The sequence below is a fragment of the Vulpes lagopus genome, chromosome 1, assembly GCF_018345385.1.
Source record: "Vulpes lagopus strain Blue_001 chromosome 1, ASM1834538v1, whole genome shotgun sequence".
In the NCBI taxonomy this organism is placed as follows: Eukaryota; Metazoa; Chordata; class Mammalia; order Carnivora; family Canidae; genus Vulpes; species Vulpes lagopus.
In genome coordinates, this window is record NC_054824.1 from 136,626,429 (window position 1) to 136,648,173 (window position 21,745).

Sequence of the window (21,745 nt, forward strand, 5' to 3'; positions counted from 1 at the left end):
AGTCTGTTGTCAAGACCTTTAACTCTCTATCTATCTGTTTGGAATGTACCTACCCCTGATTTTTGCATGGCTTTCTCCTTGTCAGTTACATCCCTGCTAAATACTATGCATTCAGAAATGTTCCCCTGACAGCATCACTTAATGCTGTCCTCCTCACCCCTTTCTTCTACATTAGGTTCTTGTTTTCGTGTTTTTAAAAGGTTTTTATTTAAATTCCAGTTAACATACAGCATAATATTAGTTTCAGTTATACAATATAGTAACTTAACACTTCCATACAGAATCTGGTGCTCATCATGACAAATGAACTCCTTAATCCCCATGATCTATTTAACTTATCTCCCCATCCACCTCCCTTCTCAGTTTGTTCTATATAGTTAGGAGTATGATTCATGTTTTGCCTCTCTTTTTTTTCCACCAAAATATGTGACACTTCATGAATTTGTCTGTCATCCTTGCACAGGGGCCAGCCTTTTCTATATCATTTCAATTTTAGAATATGGGCTGCCAAAATGAGCAAGGTTCTTGTTTTCTTAACAGTGCTTCAACTCATTTCTTTGTTTACATATCAGTCATGATATTAGACTGGAACTCAGGTCTTAAGACAAAACACAAGATATTCTAAAGTTGGGTACAAGGCTATATACAGCACTTGTAATAGGAAGTTAGAAAAAAATAGTTTGTACCCTACCCTGTGATCTTTTCAGCTCCAGTGTATAAAGTAAGTTTAAGAGGCCCAGAAAAGGGCTGTGTGATAAAAATTTGAGTGTGGAGATGCTGATATGTTCTGGGTTTCACTCCTTTTATTAGGTAAGGACAGTCATGTTTTTCTTACCCTCTGGCAGAAGACCCCACAGAATCCTCTTTGAGAGTTGCTATGTGTCCCCTACAGTAAGTGGCACATTGGATTTATGTCTGAGAGAATCTCAAGTGTGAGAGATAGGCTGATTATCTATTCTGACAGCAAAGTGAAAGAAAGGAAAGGTGGTTGGCTGCCTTGGGCAATCTGTGCTCCTAGACTTTGAAGAGGAAAAAGATGCATGATAAGCACTTCCTTTAGGCCACATGGTGTTCCCTTAAATCCCACCCAAAAGTTCTATGAGAAAAGGCAAAAGAATATAGTAGAAAGAACCAAAAGGCCCTTGTGAATGGCCACAGGCTACGGAAGATGCTTTGAACAACTAGATGTAAGAGAATTTATCAACCACATAAAGGGAAAAACAGATCTCCCAAGAGTCCACTTGCACAAGAGTCAACTTTACCAACCAACCTACCTGGCCAAGACAGAATGAACTATGTCACATTATTCATCAGACGGAGTCTCCACTCACCATTTTGCTTCTCCCTTCCTAGCTCTGATCCTGGAAGGATCAGCATAAGTCAAAGTTAACAAACTAGAAGAAGAGTAAGATGCAGACAGCATCTTCAGTGTAGATGCCACTCTTCCTCCATTGTGAAGGACTTGGCCTGTAACCTGCTAGGTTAGCAAAGAGGAGTAACCCTAATATTGAATAAAACATAAGGCTTTGATTCTATATATGATCATGTCATCTTCAAAGAGGTATAATTTTAGTTCTTCCTTTCTGATTTGCATGCCTTTTTTTTTTTTTCTTGCCTAGCTGTTCTAGTTAGGACATCCAGTACTATGTTGAATAAAAGTGGCAAGACTGGCATCCTTGTCTTGTTCATGAACTTAGAGGAAAGGCTTATAACTTTGTAACACTGAGTCTGATGTTAGCTGTGGGCTTGTCATAAATGGTTTTTATTATGTTCAAGTACAATCCTCCTATATGTTGTTGAGAAGTTTTAGTATGAAAAGATGTTTTTTTCCAATGCTTTTCCATCTATTGAAATGATCATTTAATTTTTTTAAAGATTTTATTTATTTATGAGAAACACAGAAGGGACATAAGCAGAGGGAGAAGCAGGCTCCTCACATGGAGCCTGATGCGGGACTCGATCCCCAGACCCGGGATCAGGAACTGAGCTGAAGGCAGATGCTTAACCGCTGAGCCACCCAGGTGTCTTTGATCATATAATTTTTATCCTTCATTCTACTAATGTGGCATATCATATATATTGATTTGTGTATACTGAATCAGCCTTGTATCCCAGGGATAAATCCCATTTGACCACAGTGTATGATCCTTTTAATGTACTCTTGAACTTACTTTGCTAGTATCTATGTTCATTAAGGATATTGGCCAATAATTTTATTTTCTTGTAGTGTCCTTGTCTGACTCTGGAATATATATCAGAAAGAAACAAAATTAGTGTCTTGAAATTTATACCCCCATGTCTACTGCAGCATTATTCATGATATCCAAGATGCAGGAATATTCCAAATATCCTCCCATGTTAAATTAAATGGATTGAAAAATGTCACGCGCGCGCACACACACACACACACACACACACACACACATCGAGGAATGTTACTCATCCATAAAAGAGAAGGAAGTCCTGTCCTTTACAACAACATGGATGAAACTGGAGGGCATTATGGTAAATTAAGCCAGATAGAAGCAAATAAAGCATGGCATTACTTATATGCAGAATATTTTTAAAATATATAACAATAAGGCCAATCTCACAGAACCAGACAATAGAATGGTGGTTCCCACTACCTGGGGCAGGGGAGATAAGGAGATATAGGTCAAACAGTCTATAGTTTCAGTTATAAAATGAATAAGTTTTAAAGCTCTTATGTACAGCATGATGGCTATAATACTGTATCGTATAGGTGAACTTTGCTGTGAGTAGACCTTAAGTATTCTCACCACACATACAAAAAAAGAGTTAATCATGTGAGGTGATGAATATGTTAATTATTTTTATCTTGGTAATCATTCCACAATGTATATGCATATCAAATCATCATGTTGTACATTGTAAATACATACAATTATATTTGTCAATTATTCCTCAATAAAGTTAGAAAAATTTAAAAGGTATCTTTAAGGAGGCCTATTATTATGTGAAAATCACCCCCAAATCATGGAAATTTATCTACATTTCATTCAAGAGTAAGAGAATATATTTAAAGGGACACAGAGAAATATAGTCAATATGCTTTCCAACTACATTGTTTAAGAGTAGGATTTGTCCAACATATAGGTTGTACTTACTTTCTGCTCAGCCATATTACCAAGAAACAGAGATCTCATCTATTATTGTTCACTGAAGTATTTTTGGCACAAGATCATGTCTGGTATTAAGGAGAACTTAATAATATTAGTGAATGAATGAATAAATGAACGAACAAATTAAAAAAAGAGAATACAACTGGTAGACTGGGGTTAAATTACAACTCTGCTGTTATGTTACTGTGATAATTACTAAGCTTCAGTTAATTTCTTAATAGAAATTAAATAAAAGCACCCACCTCTGAGGTGACTGCAGAACTGAAATAAAATAATGTGTATAAAATGTGTAGCACAGTATCTCACCCATAATTATTATGATTATAATATTTTATTTTAGAAAATAAGATAGCTACATGTATAATATTATGTTAAGACATAAAAGCAGTAAATCTTGTAGTGATTAAAAAGAGATGCCAGATTCAAGTCCTGATCATTTCCAAGTAGACAGAATTTATAGAGTTGGAGCAGAGAACAGAGATGTTAAGAAGGACACATAAGAAACAACCCAGGTGTCTAGGAACTGATGTATATATAACCATCCGAGTTCATACTTTTATCATGTCGCACCTAATTAACTCATTAGCCTCCTAAGCAATCTTGATATCAGCCCCTTCAATTTTTTCCCTCAAATATTGCTTCAATAATGGCACTCCCATAACAAAAAAATTAACAATGGAAAAAGCAAAAAACAAAACAAACAACAGCCAATCAAAAATGCCCCCCAGAAACTCTCTCTGCACAGAATGAAGTCAAAAGTCCTTATGTTGGTGTTCTAGACCCATTGTTACAGGCAAAACATCCAACTCAGGTCTTACTATTCCTCACCAAGAACGTTCCTTGAGTCCTATTCATCTCTTTACTGCCCCTTGAATATATGACAAACATTGATCACTTGAAGTGTCTGTTCATTTTGTATTCTCTTCAAGGAAAGTGCTTCTCTACTCTCAGCCTGTTCAAATTGCCTCCTTCTTCAGAGTTCAGCTCAAGTCATTCCTCCAGGGTTCATGCTCTCCTCCCTCTGAAAAGCCATTTCTTTAATTGGTTATAAAGTTCTTTTGTTCATTTATCACATGCATTGGGACACCCTGTTCATTGTGCTCTCACAGAATCCTTTCATTTCTGTAGCTTAGTTATGTACAGCCTATTATTATTTTTTACACATTTATTTTATAGCTATTACTAAGAAAAATATAAATGCTTTGATGATAGACACAATAGCTTTTACTTCTGTGCATCCTGCCCAGTAACTAATACAATACTGTACACCTGATCTGTTTTACAGAATTCTGCTGTGATGTGGATGTTCTGTATCCTAATAGCTTATAGTAGTGCCAGTGTTCAAGTTGTCACTAGGTCTTATCAAGGAGACTGATACAGCCCTCCCCTTGAAACTTTGGGTCACCTTGAGGGAAACCAGAGGAGATATATATCCCACAATCACCCCAGCCACAGTGAGCAGCACCACCTTAAACTATTGACTTAATCCTCAGTCAGTATTGAGAATATTTTTTTTCTGGCTAATTGAAAAGGAGTTTGTTACTATTTTCTTTATAACTTAATTGGCTCGCAAGTATGAAAAAAAATGGGAGTTGGATGAAAAAAAATTTGTATTGGTCACATAACCCCACATAGGCTCTAAGATAGACAAGGGTGGGTAAAGAGGGGTTCAAGTCATTTGTATTACTCAGAATGAATTCTTTAAACATCTCTGATAGAACCAGTTGAAATAAATTTGGAAATAAAGTATAATATTACCACAGAGTCGTATTGTTGGTGACAAGAGAGCTAAAAAAATAAAGAAAAAATAACTGGCTGGTAATATTTTAAAGGGTAACCAATGCTCACCAGCAGCTGCAGTAAGACATTAAGTAATAGAGCACAGTAATGTTAACTGCTCTCCTGGTAAGAGTGGTAAATGAAATAAACCCCAGCATCCAGGGTATCATTAATCTATAGTGAATAATGGCAGTGGTAGTGTAAGGAGATTAAAAAGGGCATTGTAAACATTTGTGGCTGTATAATATACAAATTAAAAATGTGAGAACGCTTGCAGCTGCATAATCTACAAATTAAAAAGTGTAATAGCATGGCATTAATTACTGGCTGATCAATTCCCCCATAATTGCTGGCATGTAGATGAACAATTATAGGTCCGAAATGTTATTTGAGAAAGAGACATTGACCTTGGAACTGTAAGGAATGATACTCTGTTATAAGGTAATACAGGATCCTATCAAACTCAGTTCCAATATTTGTAGCAGCCGCCAGCTCAGCGCAGGGCTGTAATCACCACACTATTTCTTTCGATTATGGTGCCAGAGGGGTTACACATTGTTTTCTCTTTTTGAACAGAAACACCCAGTGACCTTCAGCCTTCTGAAAATGGGACCATCAGGCCTCATTTCCAAGTTCAAACAGTTTTAATAAAAATGAAATAGCAGGAGATAATGTACTTTACCCTTCTAGGCCAGAAGAACAGTTTAGAAAGTTGGAAAGACAAACTTCGTTCAGATGTGAACATTCCAACTGGGATTGTGGCTGTAGACCTAAATGTTTCCAGACCAATCATTTTCAAGTTTACTACCGATAGTTAAGTAATCAGGGACTCAAATATTTGACTGATACTGGAAACCAGAACACTTACCTCCATTGGTTTGCCCTCCTTAATAACAGATGACACAACAAAGCTATGCTCTTGTTTACGATTATAGTTACAGTGCCCAACAAGCTAAGTGAGTTGAGGTTCAGCAGAGCAGCTGCTGTATCAGACATGCAGCTTCAGCTGAAGCTAGCTCCATTAGAGCCCTTTCTGACACTGAATCACAACTTCAAATCCAGGAGTTACCAACATTCTCAATCCCCTTCATTAATTTACTACATGAGGGAAGCTGGGTTTTTGCTCATTGTCCTTCTATTAAAACTGCCTTAATCCAGATGACAATAATTGCCAGTTCCAATGGACATTAGATGTCAGACATTATCTGACCTTCTTGTGGAATTCAACTCCACTGGCCACTCCCTTTATCTGTAAACTCCCCTTTTTGAGCTTTTGTTGACCCTTTTTCATGGCTGCCTCAGTTTCTATACATTATTGGCTTCAGTGACACTAACATTATCAGCTTCATTCCTTTTCTTTCTCTCCATTCCTTCCCAGTGCAGTTCCATCTATTTCTAATATATGTGAGGGCGAAATCTCTGGTCCAGACCTCTCCAGGCCTCACAGTCTGTCTACAGCCAAAACCCTATTAAGCATAAAGAATTGGGGGCAGCCTGGGTAGCTCAGTAGTTTAGCTCTGCCTTCAGCCCAGGGCGTGATCCTGGAGACCAAGGATCGAGTTCCACATGAGGTTCCCTGCATGGAGCCTGCTTCTCCCTCTGCCTGTGTCTCTGCCTCTCTCTCTCTGTGTCTCTCATGAATAAATAAATAAGATCTTAAAAAAGAAAAAAAAGAAAAAGAGAAATGGAAGACTCAGCCCATCAGATCCTGAATGTCCACCTTCACACCACTTTAGCCCCATGTCTAAAATTACCCATCCTCCTGTTCCCCTGATCATGACTGGCAACCACAGTGCCGTGCTACTGCATTTTTTAAAGCTCCCATAGCCCTCATGCCAAGTTGGTCATTACAGCCTGTTTATATCATCCTTTAATTTTTTCTTGAATCTTTCTCTATCATTCTATCATTGTTCTCTTTGTCTTTATCCCAGTGTTTTTGTCATAGCCTTATAATTTCTTCCTCCTGCACTCTTAAGTACTAACTGCCCACGACACACATCTTTTAGCTCATTCCCTATAGGGCCATCCACAGTTATCACTGACCCACTTGTAACTTTTCAACTGCTCTGTATTTTTACTGGGTAAAGCCAAGCCTTTTATCAAGACATCTGATTCCTCCATAAACCTGTCCCTGATTAATTCTCCAATTGCATGTGTTACTGCTTTCTAATCTTACATGTTTTATCCAACAATTAACTACAATAATAAACTCTTTCAACAAGGCCAGCTTTATTAAACCTCCAGGTCTTTGCACATACTGTTCCCCTACCTGGATTCCCACTCTCCACTCTGTAATCTTAAATAGTTTTCATGGCCATTTTTCGAGGATCAATTTAGAGATTATTTTCCCTCAGAATCCTTTGTTACCCTCAATAGAGCCATCCTTCTCTCATTTTCTTATCCCTACAGATACTTCCATTACAACGCTTCTCAAAAAGTGCTGTTTGTCTAAATTGGCCATTCCCCCTCCCTTATGTCTTTGCAAACATGTTTCCTATCACAAAGCCTGACATCTGGTAAGCACTCAGTAATTTTTATTTTATGAATTGTACTGAGTTGGTAAAACCGAAGGAAATGCTTGAAAATTAGAAATAAAAAGGTAGACAAACTGCTCTTCCCTTGGGAGTACTTTGCTTATATTAAAGCAGTTGCAGTAGAGATAACAAAAACAATAATATGCTATCACTAGTAATAGTATAACTAGTCATAGTAATACAAGTGCTAATCACTTCCTATAAGCCAGATATGCTTCTTCTTTTTTCTGGCATGAATTATCACATTTGATCTTGACAACGGATAAGGTAGCTGAAACTCTAGGTTAGAGAGTTAAAAAAAAAAATAAAAATTAAAAAATTTTAAAAAGCCTGTTCAGTATCACCGTGTTAGAAAGTAGTGAAGCTAGGAGTCGATCCATAGCTATCTGATTCCAGAGTCTGTTACTTTAACCATTAATTATCCCTCCTCCTTGATCCCCCCTTCTCATACTGGTTAAATTATATTTTCATCGAGTAGCTCATTTTTTATTGAAAATACCAAAATAATGTGTTATTTTGGATTTGTTTAGACCCAGGACATTTATCTCTGTATAAATATACTCCTAGCCTGTAGATTTCCTTTAAAAAAAATCTTAAATACCTCAAAAAGAGGCTGACCTCAATGAAACTTTCATCTGAAGCATTTTAACAATCACATATCACACATACACACCAAACAAATTTTCAAATAATACCAGCTCTTTCTCCCAAAGTAATATTCATCAATTTCTCCACTTGACTATTCCATCTATTCAATACAATTATGGAGACTTGAAATATACAATAGATATTGATTCAGTTTCTCATATAGAGACCATTTAAAAATAAGAACTGGAGAGGACATTTTGAGTGAAACCATTTACATAAAAAGTAAAATCCTGGCATACACCTTGAGGTCAGTCTTAAAAGAAGCCATAAGACATATAAAATTAAAGAAGTATTTTCAGAAACTTTTAATAGACTCTCCTCTTTGAGCTAATCAAAATAATTAGCATTTCTATTATTCCTTTGGAATCTCACTATAGAATTCTTTGCTAAAGAAAGGAATTTAGTGGTTTAAAAAATGATTAGCATTTATATTATTAGAGGAGCAACACATTAGAATATTATTTCCTACCAATTAGAATTCAGGGTTATGAAGGCTAGCCTTCTACCACCATGCTAAAAGTTTGTGTAAACTTACTCACCATGGAAAGGGATCCACTGTGGAGTTCAGGGCACTGAACATACAGAAGAAAAGAAAAACAGAAAAGCAAAAGTGAGAAAAGAGTGTTTTTAAAGTATCAAAATGAACTTAGTCTGAGGGGGTACTACCCAGAGACTAGCCTTCATTGAGCCCTCAAAATGGCCCCAGAACGTAGCTCTTTGGGACCAGCCTCACAATCTTCCATCTGCCCAGAGAAACAGAGTGTTAGTAAATCTAAAGAGTAGAAGAGGAAGAATGTCAGACATCCAGTTCTTTATTAGTTTCTCCATGGGAAATATTTTAAAGAGAAAAAAATGTCAAATTTAGAAAAATAGTGAGTTGTTTAAAAAAAAATCATCAGGGACACCTGGGTGGCTCAGCCGTTTAGCACCTGCCTTTGGCCCAGGACATGAACCTGGAGACCCAGGATCAAGCCCCACTTCAGGCTCCCTGCATGGAGCCTGCTCCTCCCTCTGCCTGTGTCTCTGCCTCTCTCTCTCTCTGTCCCTCTCATGAATGAATGAATGAATAAATAAATAAATAAATAAATAAATAAATAAATAAAATCTTTTAAAAAAATCATCAAGTAATCTGATTATTAGAATTAAACACTTTTTTAAAAAGATTTTTTAAAATTTATTTATTCATGAGAGACACAGAGAGACAGAGGCAGAGACAGAGGCAGAGGGAGAAGCAGGCTCCATGAAGGGAGCCTGATGTGGGACTCGATCTCAGGACTCCAGGATCATGCCCTGGGCCGAAGGTAGGTGCTAAACCACTGAGCCACCCAGGGATCCCTGAATTAAACACTTTTTATTTAAAAAAATCTGTTTCCATGAACAAACTCAGTTCAACTGATACAGTATAGACACAGTTTCCATCAAGAAAATGATAGGTCTTCATTTCCATGGCATCACTGTTTTTGGTTTGTTTAGCCTTTTACACTAGAAATACTTACAAAACCTCTATAAAGTTCTCTAGTAACTCTCTATGTTCCCATACATTACTCAGGTTGCTAGAGAAAGGTCCAGACTGTCCTCTTCCCCTGCCCTTAGCCAACTCAGATACAAAGAGCAGGTGCATGAACAAGAATAGATCAGGGTTAAAGTCATGGAATGGAACAAAGGATCAGAGTTATGGCCCTTCTCTCTTTCAGGGTACTATCCTCTGGCTCCCTTTTCCAACTATCCCAAATCAGGGCAACATGGAAGGAGCCTTCACCTCTTTCAGCAATAGGGAACATGAGAAAAATCTGGCAAAAACTGCATGTGCTAGGGTCTTAACAAACTTTTTTTCCTCAAAAATTGTTCTCTTCTGCTCTTCTAATTTTTTTTAGATCACTTTTTTTTTTTGTTTTGAGGTAACTCTAGACTCCTAAGTAGTTGCAAAAATAGTACAGAGAGTTCCCAAACTTCCCCTGTTAACATCCCACATAACAAGGTACATTACTGAAACAAGAAAACTGGTTATTGGTATAATACTATTAACTATAGATCTTATTTGGAGTTCACCAGGATTTAAATATATAAGCTTTTTTGGGTGGGATGTATAGTTCTATGAAATTTTATCAGATGATAAATTTGTGTAATCACCACTACTACATGGAAAGTAAAGTGTTCTATTTCTTTCTTAAAAAAAAAAAAAGATTTATTTTAGAGAGAGAGAAAGTGGGATGAGAGGTAGAGGGAGAGAGAGAGAATTTCAAGCACAAACTGAGCTAAAGGTGGAGCCCAACAGGGAGCTCAATCTCACAACCCTGAGATCATGATGTGAGTCAAAACCAAGAGTCAAACACTTAACCAACTAAGCAACTCAGGTACCCCTAAAGTATTCCATTTATATCACAGAAAAGAAACACCCTTTAGTTACGTATCAACAGTCAAATCCTTCCTCAACCCTAACCTTAGGAACTGCTGATGTGATACAGTATTCCCTTCCTACCTCCCTTCATTTCTTTTTTCCTTTAGTCCTTCCCGGCCACCATAATCTCTTCCCAGGTTGCTAAAATTGCCTCTCCATTGTCTTTTCTCTTTCTTCCAGCACCCTAATTCCCACACTACAATGTGACAGAACCATTTAAAATACATGTGATCCTGTCATACCACTGTTTTATATTGTATCTTAATGACATCTTCAATATTTTCAGGATAAATTCTAAATTCCATATTCTTTTTTTTAAGATTTTATTTATTTGAGAGATGGAGAGTATGAGAAGGAGGAAGGGCAGAGGGAGAGACAGAATCTCAAGCAGATTCTGCATGGAGTGGGGCTCTACCCCACAACCCTGAGATCACTACCTGAGCTGAAAGCAAGAGTCAGATGCTTAACTGACGGAGCCACCCAGGTGCCCCTGAATTCCTATTTCTTCTTGGTTTGGCCCTTCTCTACACCTCTTCCATGATTTCTTATTACCTTCTCTTTTCGTATGCTGAATTCTCTAACCCTACGGAATGTCTTTCATTTTCTCAATTGGATTATATTCTCTCTGAAATTTCTAGTTCTTGCACATGCCAACTACAGTTCAAGGAACATGCTTCTTTTTCTCCTTTTATCTGAATGATTCCTATATTACTCAACCTCTACCTCTCAACTTCAGTTTATTTCCTCAATAAATTGTTCTCTCATCCTCCAAGTTTGTGTTAGGTACCCCTTCCATCCACCCTCATAAGATCTTTCACCTTTCCTGGCATAGCATTAATGAAACTTCATATTCCAAGTGCCCATTTAATTGTGTGTATTCTTTATTTTGCTGTAAACCTTAAAGGTGTGAGTGTGGCTAGCCCATTCATAATCCTATCACCAAAGTCTAATCCAGTGACTGAAACACAGAAGGGGTTAATAAATGTTTGTTGAATGCATTAATGAGGGATGTATTTTGGCTAGTCCACAGATGAAATGAAGAAGCATAACTGGGCAATAAACTGTGGGAAAACATGTGGGATTAAAGTGTTGATAGGATGGGCAATGGAGGACAAAATTAACATTTTTTCCACCACTATATTTTTCCATGTGCTAGTAACTAATTACATGTGGTGAAAATCCCTTACAATTATGATGATCTCTGCTATGTCACATTTTACATCACCATCTCAAAATGCTGAATAAAAGCAAAATGTGTACAATGAAAAATAATTCTTCAACTGTACCCCATTTCCTGTTGTGAAGGAACACCTCAACAAAGCTTACCTTCTCAACTGCTGGTAAAATAGCATCACATTTGTGCCAGGTTGGAGCAGAATGAAATCCACACATCACTAAATTTGTGAGTCCAGTCCTCATCCTCAATATGAGTCAATAAAGTTAGAAAGTCTTTCACTTCAGAATACAAAACACCTCATTGCACATTTCATATTCCATATTTCTAGACTAACTTATTAGAGATGCATATACCATTTGCTGTTGCTTTGTGACACTGGCAAATGCTTTTAAATCTTCTAAATGTTTTTTTAAAATGTGTGAAATGTGTTCTTTTCAAGGACGTGAAAGTGAACTGAGGCCAAGTGGCAGTGGGCGTATTGGCTATAAATCTACTCAATACATAAATATATGCATATTGAATTTTTCATCACTAGGCCAACTATAAAATATCTACCTTGTTGAATGTGTTATTTGTAATGTGCAAAGTTCACACTGCTAAGAGAAGCATAACTTTTGCATTCTTATTTTGTTCTGTGACATGCAAAAGTGAGTTTATTTTTCCTAAAACATAAAACTAGACTTTTGTGAATATTATAACACATAAGGTTAAGAGCTAGGTAAATATAGAATATTTTGACTAAAGAATAGATTTTGGTACATTATTTTATGTCAATTATAAAGTTTTTTTAATTTTTCAGCATGCTTGGAGTGTATCAAATTATATTGTTCATTTAATCATCTGAATGACTGTAATAGATATGGTAATTATTTTTTAACAAATTTAATGTAAAAATTATCTATCTGCACATGCTATACATTACATCTACACTCCCCTTCATATATGTCTGTATACATGCTAAAATTTGTTATATTTGGACATTTTATTAGACGAGCTGGTCTACTATGGTTATTTGCCACTTGACTCCTTATAAAAAGAAAAAAAAAAAAGGCTCTTATTTCAGTTAAGCAGATCTCCAAGAAGTTATCTCCTTTTAAATAAGTAAAAAGATAAAAAATCAGTGAGGACAGCACTGTCCTTTGGAGAATGGACCTTGCCTTTAGGTTTTTGTAATCTACAACTGATTTAATAAGATTTATTCTTTTCATGATTTATGAAACACTACTTGTAGTTGAGAAATAATTCAGCATTATTCTGGACAGGATATGAAGAATGACTTTTTTTAGCCTTTAAAAGAAGCCTATTCTGCTATTCTTTTAGGCAGAGAAATAAGACTGCTAATCTTAGGCACTATTTCTCTGCAGATGGTGCTGGTCAGATCTTGTTCCTTTGGATGAAAATGTGAATTTTATACCTTTATTATAGTAAAAAGATTGAGCTGCAACTTAAAAAGGAGTATATGTTCCTAGGTAAATGGCAAACTGTTTGACTTTACTCTGGACTGCAGTACTTGCTGGAAGCAGTTTTTTTCATAGCTGGATATGAAAAATAAGAAAGACTCAAAATGCATAAATTGTAGCAGATGCTTCCTTAACTTACCCTGGTGAAATAATTTTGATGGGTGGTTATGAATTTGTAAGTAATGTTTACTTCTGAAATGCCATAATTGCTTTTGGAACTATTTGAGGCATTTTGAATTGTATCTGTTTTTATTGTAATATGGAATTGTATTGCCATTTTATGAAGTGGCATCTTTTTGATGCATGGAAGTTCTGGATACATTTGTTATCCATCATGAGGAAACCAGATAAGTAAATATTACAACTATAACTGAAATGCTTCTTTTTTACATGAATAAATGAAAACCATTTTGAATCTGAAGGCAGAAACACTCTATCTGCAGACTGACAAATTGCATATTTGTTTGGTTTCAAAAAACTGGTGTCTGGCTTCTATACTGTGACTGAGAGAAATGTCTGTCTCCTGCATGACAGAGCCTCTGAGATGGAGGAGCTCTGCTCTTCGTGGAGGTAGAAGAGGTCAACTGAATGGACCATAACGAAAAAGGGTCCTTGTCTATATAATTACTTTTGAATGGAGTAAGAACACACAGTCTTTCCATATGATATGTGGTAGCTTATCTATATACTACACTCCCAAACCCCTCTCAGTTTCTATAAACATTTACTGAACACATAACTTTGTGTAAAATATTAAGCTTTAGTTTGCTGTTAAGATCTTGATCATTCATAATTTATAATTATGTCATCAATCTACCTTTAACATAACCCCGAAACACTGACCATATAGAGTAATATACATGTGTTTTAATCTAAAGATTAAGCAGACAGATCTGGATTTCTAAATAGCTAAAAGAGCACAACTGGCCTTTGGAGAAAGAACTACCTCATGGAAAACTGGTCAAGCGATTCAAAAGAATAATCAGGTGTTTAGCTTGTGACATGTACTAGAAGTAACAGCTTTTCTGGGAGGCACACTTCAAATTAATTACAAGATATGAATTATATCTAGAATAATGACTTGTTCTTGTTAAGGAATGTTTAGAAGATATACAAAACAAGTCATATAATGCAGACATTTTTATTGTCAGGTAAGATGCGGATCAGATAGATGACTGCCCACAGGGTTATTTAGAGCAAACGTGATGGAATACATTTGAAGATAGAGAGACCATCTATATCAACACTTCTCAAATTTCAGTGTGGATATAAATCTCCTGGGGAACTTTAATAAAATCCAAACTCTGATTAAGGATTTCTTGGTGGGACCCAAAATTATGTATTTCCAGCAAGCTACTCAGTGACGCCAATGGCACTGGACTATTGACCACACTTAGAGAAGCAAGGTAAAATAATGTTACAAAGAACCCAGTGAGTAGTGAAAAATGAATTAAGGGAATTTGACATAGAAACTTTGTTCCATTTTCTTTGCTACAATTCCAGTGTTTATCCACAGTCATAATTTATCTCTGTATTGATGACAATATCAAATCCTTATTCTTCAAGTGCAATGCCATCTTTGTTTTACTTCCTCTTAGGTATGCCTTTATTCATTCATACAAAAACATAACATTTAAAAATTTCATTACCATTTCAAAAGGAAGATCAAGGAATTTATTACAAACTATATAGCCAGTAAAAATAGTCTAGCGTCCAGACACAATACTAGAGAATCATTAAAGAGCTGGCTTGCAAGTGCCTAAGAAAAGGCAGCCACAAAAGCAGGTCCCCCTGAGCATTTACTAAGCAAAAGTCATATTCCAGTAGCCTAGTTTCTTTGGCAGTAGACGAATAGGTCTAGATTTCCACAAGACATTTGACAATTTCTCCATCATTGAATTTAAGAACAAAATGTAAAAGTATAAATTAAATACAATTATTTTTTGAAAAACCGTATCAAAATGAGGCTGATTAACCAATTGAGGTACACTGGGTAGAAGTTTCTAAAATTAGACTAGTGGGTTATGTCTGTTCAATTTTATTTAAAGTTTTGCTAATGTATTACACTATGATTATAATAAAGAAGATATTGGGATCAAAAATTTTTATGGCATTGAGCTGTGAGAAAGAGCAAAGGTATCAACAGGCTAAAGTAACAAGTCCTGCATTGAACCCATGTATAAATAACACCAATTATTGCTTTTGTCTAATAGTCCCTAAGGTCAATAATAAATTTTAATACGTTAACACATAACAAATGCATAACTAATGAGAAAAAATGATCAGGTTCTCAGACAGGTCTTTGTCTTCTAAAAACTAAAAACTATTCTTTATACAGAGAGGGAATATTAAAGAGTTGAGCTGAAGCTTGTTCATGAAGTGCAGATATTAGTGACAGATGGACAAAAGAGAGAAGAGACAGTGCTTGTTTAAATTAGGTAAAATTTAAAAGAATATACTGAGGAAGGCTGTAGAATCAAAAATGTGCATGGACTCCGTAGAAATAAGCAAGAGACTATTTACGAAGAGGTTTAAGGGTACACTGGAGTGAAACAAAACAGCATCTTGAAAAATTATAATATTCTCACATGTTTATTTTTTTTATTCTCACATGTTTAATATCACTTTATAGATTTTACTTTCTATGAAGAAATGAATTATTTTCAAATACAGCTTATATATATATATATATTTTTTTTTTTACAAACTCATAATGTAAATCTTCAATAAAAGAATGAGAAACTAAGTGAATAAATGACACAGCTTTTTTTTTTTCTTGAAGAGGTGCTTGTTAGACAGTAGAAGAGAATTCTTTAGTATTTCAGTCTCAGGTTTAAGGGCAGGGGCTTGTAGTTCAGGAATCTCTTGCCTCACCATCCCCAGATCTGGAAATCTTCATCCCTCTGTTCACACTTGCCTGAGCCTTTTGACTTATTCCAATTTTTCTCCATATCCTCACTGGTCCCATCTTGGCTTTCTTTGTTGAAAATAAAGTAAACTGGATTAGGAGAACTGAGAATGTGTGTGAGTGTGTGTGCGCACACACACGCGCACTCGCACGCACACACATGCCTTCAGAGTGAAGTACAGCTTCGAAGTCACAGATGGCACATTAGAAAAAAGAAATATAGTAAAATGAGTAAAATATATTCTCATTCACAATTTCCTAGAGGCCCCTTGGTTGTTAATTGAAACTTTTGTCTACTTTATTGAACAATAAAAGTGGCAGCAACTACTCCCAGGTGTCCTTCAGTATTAAAAAGAGGATAAAGGGTTTCTGGCAAAGGTGACAGAAATTAATGCGGTGAGCCCAGCTATCAAACATTCTGATATGTGAATTGCCTGATATTTCTATAATGCTGTCTTATGATTGGAAATGTTATTGCTTCTATTGAATCAATAGAAAATGTTAAAGCTCCACAGAACCCCAATTACAAACTAAAGCTGGAAGGTTAACATCTGGGAGCAGCAGAGATAGAAACAATCTCTATTGTCATACCTTCCTGACAAGTAAATGTCAGAAACATAACGCCTTCGCCTGGTCTCAGCACGGAGCACATGTAAAAGAGTGATTGTAAGGCTGCCTCAAGTCAAATCGCCTGTCATCTCAGCTTTGACATGGAATTACTTTGTTTTATGCATCTATTAACCTTGAACTATCAGTATTTGTTTTAATGTTCCAGGCTGAAGTGACCTAAGTGTTCTTCTCTCGTGCAGAAGGGCTCTGTAAAAGGACAGAGCATATGGCCTGGGTTGGGACTGGTCTTTATGGGAAGGCAGAGTGAATGCATCAAAAAGGACCATCTTTCTCCCAAATGGTAATACCCTTTTCTGAAGTCCACCTTTCAAAAGGCAGTTCCTTTGTGTTTTATACAGTTCTTCTGTCCCTTAGAGTCCCTAGAAATGCAAACATCACACATTATGGAGAGGATCCCATATGATCAGTGATGATACAGTAATCGCATCATGTATTCAGAAGGGGTCCTTAGTATAGTCAGTAGGAAAGGGGGCAGAAGGAAGAGGTCTCAGTTTCTCATGGTAGAAAATGAGGCAGAGAAAGAGATTAAGTATCTTGACTTTGATCTGAATTCTGATGTCTTCACATATCATATCTCTTTTCCTTCTTCTCAGGCCTTATATATTAAATGCTTTATATCTCCCACATTACCTTGTCTAGCATCCAGAATAGCCATTTCATGTACCTTTTTATTATTATACTTGATAAGTAGGGCAGTTTTATAACTGGTTCCAGGCCTTCTGTTCTAGTGCCTTTTATCATTGCTCCTATTGTTCTTGTTGTTGAATTCTGAAACAACTTCAGTTTCATCTGATTCATGGTACCAAATTATGAAGTAAGACTTTTTTTTGCATTTTTTTAATCCACCATGGTGTATCCGATTCTAATTCTGGGTTCCAGAAACCCTATTTTGCCCTTGATTTAACACTTCACATACTCAAAAGCATATCTTGAGCACATTTTGCTCAAAGCTTATTGTCAGGGATAAGCCTAATTTGGGGGTGGGAGGTTAGTCTTCATTTTTTAATTTTTTTTTAGGTCTGACTTCTTCACCTGGACTTTTGGGTTGGATGCAACCCAATATTCCTATGGATAAAGTTATGCAGTGGGAAGTTTTATCTGAACTAGATCCTATTTTCAACACATAAACTCTCTATAACAACCAGAAAAAAAAAATGAGTTTTTCTTAATGCAGTCCCATCAACTTTTTATTAAGGCCACTTATCTACCTTTAATATTTGAATTCTCGGCCCATTTGCAAAAAGGGATGACTAACATATTTTGCCTTTCCTGGTTTAGGACCCCGTCTTTATTCAGTTCTGAAGTTCTGCTTCATTACTCATGATGGCAGCTCTCTTGTTCTCATCAACCACAAATTCTGAGCACCAGAGTGCCAGGGCATATGATCATTCTCTTAAATAGCAAGCATTTGTATGGCATATACTATGTGCCAGCCACTGCTATCAGCACTCAACACCTATTATTTCATCGGCCTTCCATAAGAATCTTATGGGACAGAGAGTCTTTTGGTCCCCATTTTATAGATGAAAAACTGAAGCACAAACATGTGAAGTCTGAAGTCTTAGAGTTAATAAGAGGTAGAAGCTAGGTTGAACCTAGTCTGTTTCAGAACCTGTAATTTTGATATTCTACTACACAACTACCCCATTAGCCACCCAAGGAGCTTCAGGTTTAAAAAAAAAAAAGAGAAAAAAAAAAAAAGAAAGTAAAGTAGTTATTGAACACTTAGCATAAACTGGACTTTTCAAGAATTTTATATTAATGTTAATTTAATGTTCACAAATCTTATTTTACAAGTATAAAATGAAGTGAAAATATTAGCACCTGGACACACAGTTACTAAAACTGATTCCAAAGCCCAAGATCTTTTTGATCTAAGTGAAGAGTCAGTATATTAATATAGATTTTAAAAAATGACATTTGTTCGTGTACTCATTAGTGATGCTATGTGACATCACTAATATAGAGTATGTCCTAAAGCAATTTAGGATATTTGCCCTAAAACCTAGATAAGTAAGCAAAGCCGTAGCAGCCTTTCCCAACAAACTTCATTCCTGGATACCATGACACAAGTTCCTGCTGACTCTTTACTTTAATAAGCCTCCATTTCCAGGAATGATTAATTTTATAGGAAAGGTAAGCATTGCATTGAAAGATAAGGGAGTTTTAAAGACAATTGCATTGAAAAATATGGCATCTCAGAGTCAAATTAGAGATGTTATTAGTAAGCTCAATTTTATAAAAACAGATTTCAGTATTCATATTGTGACCATATATTTTAGAGTCTTGATTGCCCTATAATCAGACCCTATATTTATATTTCTTTTTTTTTCCTTTGTGAGAACACCAGCTTTTGTGAAATGTTTCAGATGAGCTCAATTCTAACAGCAAGGTGGCTGACACCAACCTCTACTGAACCACAGCAACATAAAAATCAAATTGTAAGTGATTTCATTTTTCTATGAACAACTATAAAAATACTGTCCATCAGTCTGGAAAAATACTGTCTTGGTGAAATAATGCCTGTGGCCCAGAAATGAATAATTACTGTAGCATTTATTCAGCAAAATTCACCTTGAAGTTAGTAAAGTTTACATTGAAGCAAACTGGAGAACTACATCTGATCATGACAATATTTCTCTGTTTCAAGCAAGGGGATGTTTAGGAAGATGTGTACTGCCAAGAGCAACTGGATGAGTGTATCACCAGATGAGGCAATTTTAAGACCTGATGGCTGGTGTAAATGTAAAAAGACACAGTGTTACTTATATCACAAAGCTCTAATTCACATTTATGCCAGCAGACTCATGCACAAAATTGCTTATTTTCTCCATTATACCAGTGGGCCTTAGGAATCAAAGAACTCTAAGTCTTGTGGGCAAGCTTATGAAAACTCAGAATTCCAAACAGTTTGAGGAAAATTGTTTTCCGTGGAAGTCACAGTGAAATAAATGCATTGCTTATCTGTTTTCTCTCTTCTAATTCAAGCAGAGCACTGATTGTGAGGTAAAGTATTGTCAGATGATCAAATTAAAATCCATCAAATTTGTGTTCAAGCTGTGTAAAATATATACAAGTATATGTACAAGTGTGTATGTGCATTTATGTATGTGTATACACACACACATAAGAGAGAGAGAGAGAGAGAGAGAGACACCACATAGGTATCTCTGTGGGGTAGTAGATGTAGAAATGTTCATTACTTAGACTCAACTGCCTCCGAAACCTGTTTTAAAAAAAAAAAACAACTCTGCTTTTTAATTAGGGGACAAATGCATACACATGAACAATCAGAGGACACTACAAAATAATATGTAGCTGCATTATATATATATATGTATATATATATATGCATTATATATATATATATACATATATATATATATATATACAGGCAAAGACTTCCTATTTCAGAAATTCATAAAAAGTATCTGATCCAAAGCCTTGGATAATAAGATGTGTGACACAAAAGCCCAGCCAATTATTCCTACCTCTGTGCTTCTTTGCACAGTATATGACACCCCTACCAGTATAATAGTTGCTTAGGAAGAAAAGAAAAGCCTAATTACATAAAAGTAATTGTTTAATTTATTCATTAAACCAATATTTATCAGTTACTGATAAAAAGGTGAAGGAGATTTAAAAAAATGAATACTGCACAATCTCTTCCCTCAAAAAGCTTACATTTTAGTGGTAGAGACAGACAAGGAACTAGAATCCAGTGTCCAATACATGTACATTGTCTCAAGCACAGATTGCTACATTATTTAAATACAAACTTTGCACTAGATACATCTGATCTCCACATGAACATTATGTTTATAAAAATAACAACAATAAAAGAATAAAATGAAGACCCAAGAGAATAGGGCTTTGCAGCATCATTTCTACTGTGAGACATCTAGCCTTCATGGAATATCCTCATGCAAAAGATTTAGGGAGGACTGAACTTCTGTGTTATAAGAAACACAACAACAACAACAACAAAAGAATTCTTTAAATAATGCCTTGCTTATTGTAATATGACAAGCTTAGCTCAAAAATATAACAGCCAAGAAATGAGACACTAGATAATAATTGGATGAATGATGGTATCATGTTCTCTCCTTGAATACACAACTTTGTAACAGTTAATGTTACTAAGGTTCATTCCTTAATAAGTCATGCATGGCTTTTTCTTTTCTTTTCAATCTCTAATATTGTAATTTAAACTTCACATCTGTTTGCCTTTGTTTTCTCTGGGAGAGCTCTTTGATAACAAGTTCTGTTTAATGTTATTTGGAGTTTTATTCAGATCATAATTACAACCCAACTTCTGAGAATGCACACGCAAAAATATACTGATATATCAAGGACTAAAAGAGATCTAGATACAAAACCCAATTTTGCCAAGTATAAACCTGTGACTGTGGCCAGGAGATGATGTAAACCTCAGTTTCCTCATGTGTTTAATGAGGAATACAATATTCACCCAATAAAGATTTTGTGAAGATTACACAGAATGACATCTGTAAAAAATCTCAGTAAAACGTTTTGCCCAAGAAATGATAGGCCTCTTTCTTTGATGTCCCACACATTCTTACATACACATGAAATGGAAGTGTATTGCAGTAAAGGTCACCAACTTCTGACACACATGCTGGGCAGTACTCCATCCCAGGGTGTCATACACCAAGAACACAAAGTGAGCGATACCCTCTGGAATTGTGAAGCAATAACTCTGAATAGGGCTTGTTGGATTCTGAATTATTGAAATCAGCAATGGTCATTTAAATGGCAGAACTGGAGCTTGGTCTAGTGATATGAACAACAAGTTGGCATATTTTCATTTATATAAGGCCCACTGACAGCAAATCATACACCATGTGTATTATCAGTGCCATGCACTACTCTAGTGGTTTAGAACAAAACCTCCATTTTGATGAGATGCGGCTAGATGGGGTCAGTTTTTGTCATAAATTCCTTCTTATATTTTATCCCTTCAGCAATTACACATAAATAATTTCCTGGTGCTTTAAATCTTACTATCTTCCCTTCCTATTCCTAAACACATGTTATATACATTCCT

General features: G+C 35.8%; 1 non-coding gene across 1 annotated transcript; it reads right to left on the reverse strand.

The window, feature by feature from the left end:
• Nucleotides 1–418: 418 nt before the first annotated feature.
• LOC121475116 lies at nt 419–520 on the reverse strand. Its single transcript, XR_005983624.1, has one exon. It is a non-coding gene; the product is annotated as a U6 spliceosomal RNA (small nuclear RNA).
• Between the last annotated feature and the right edge of the window lie 21,225 nt (nt 521–21,745).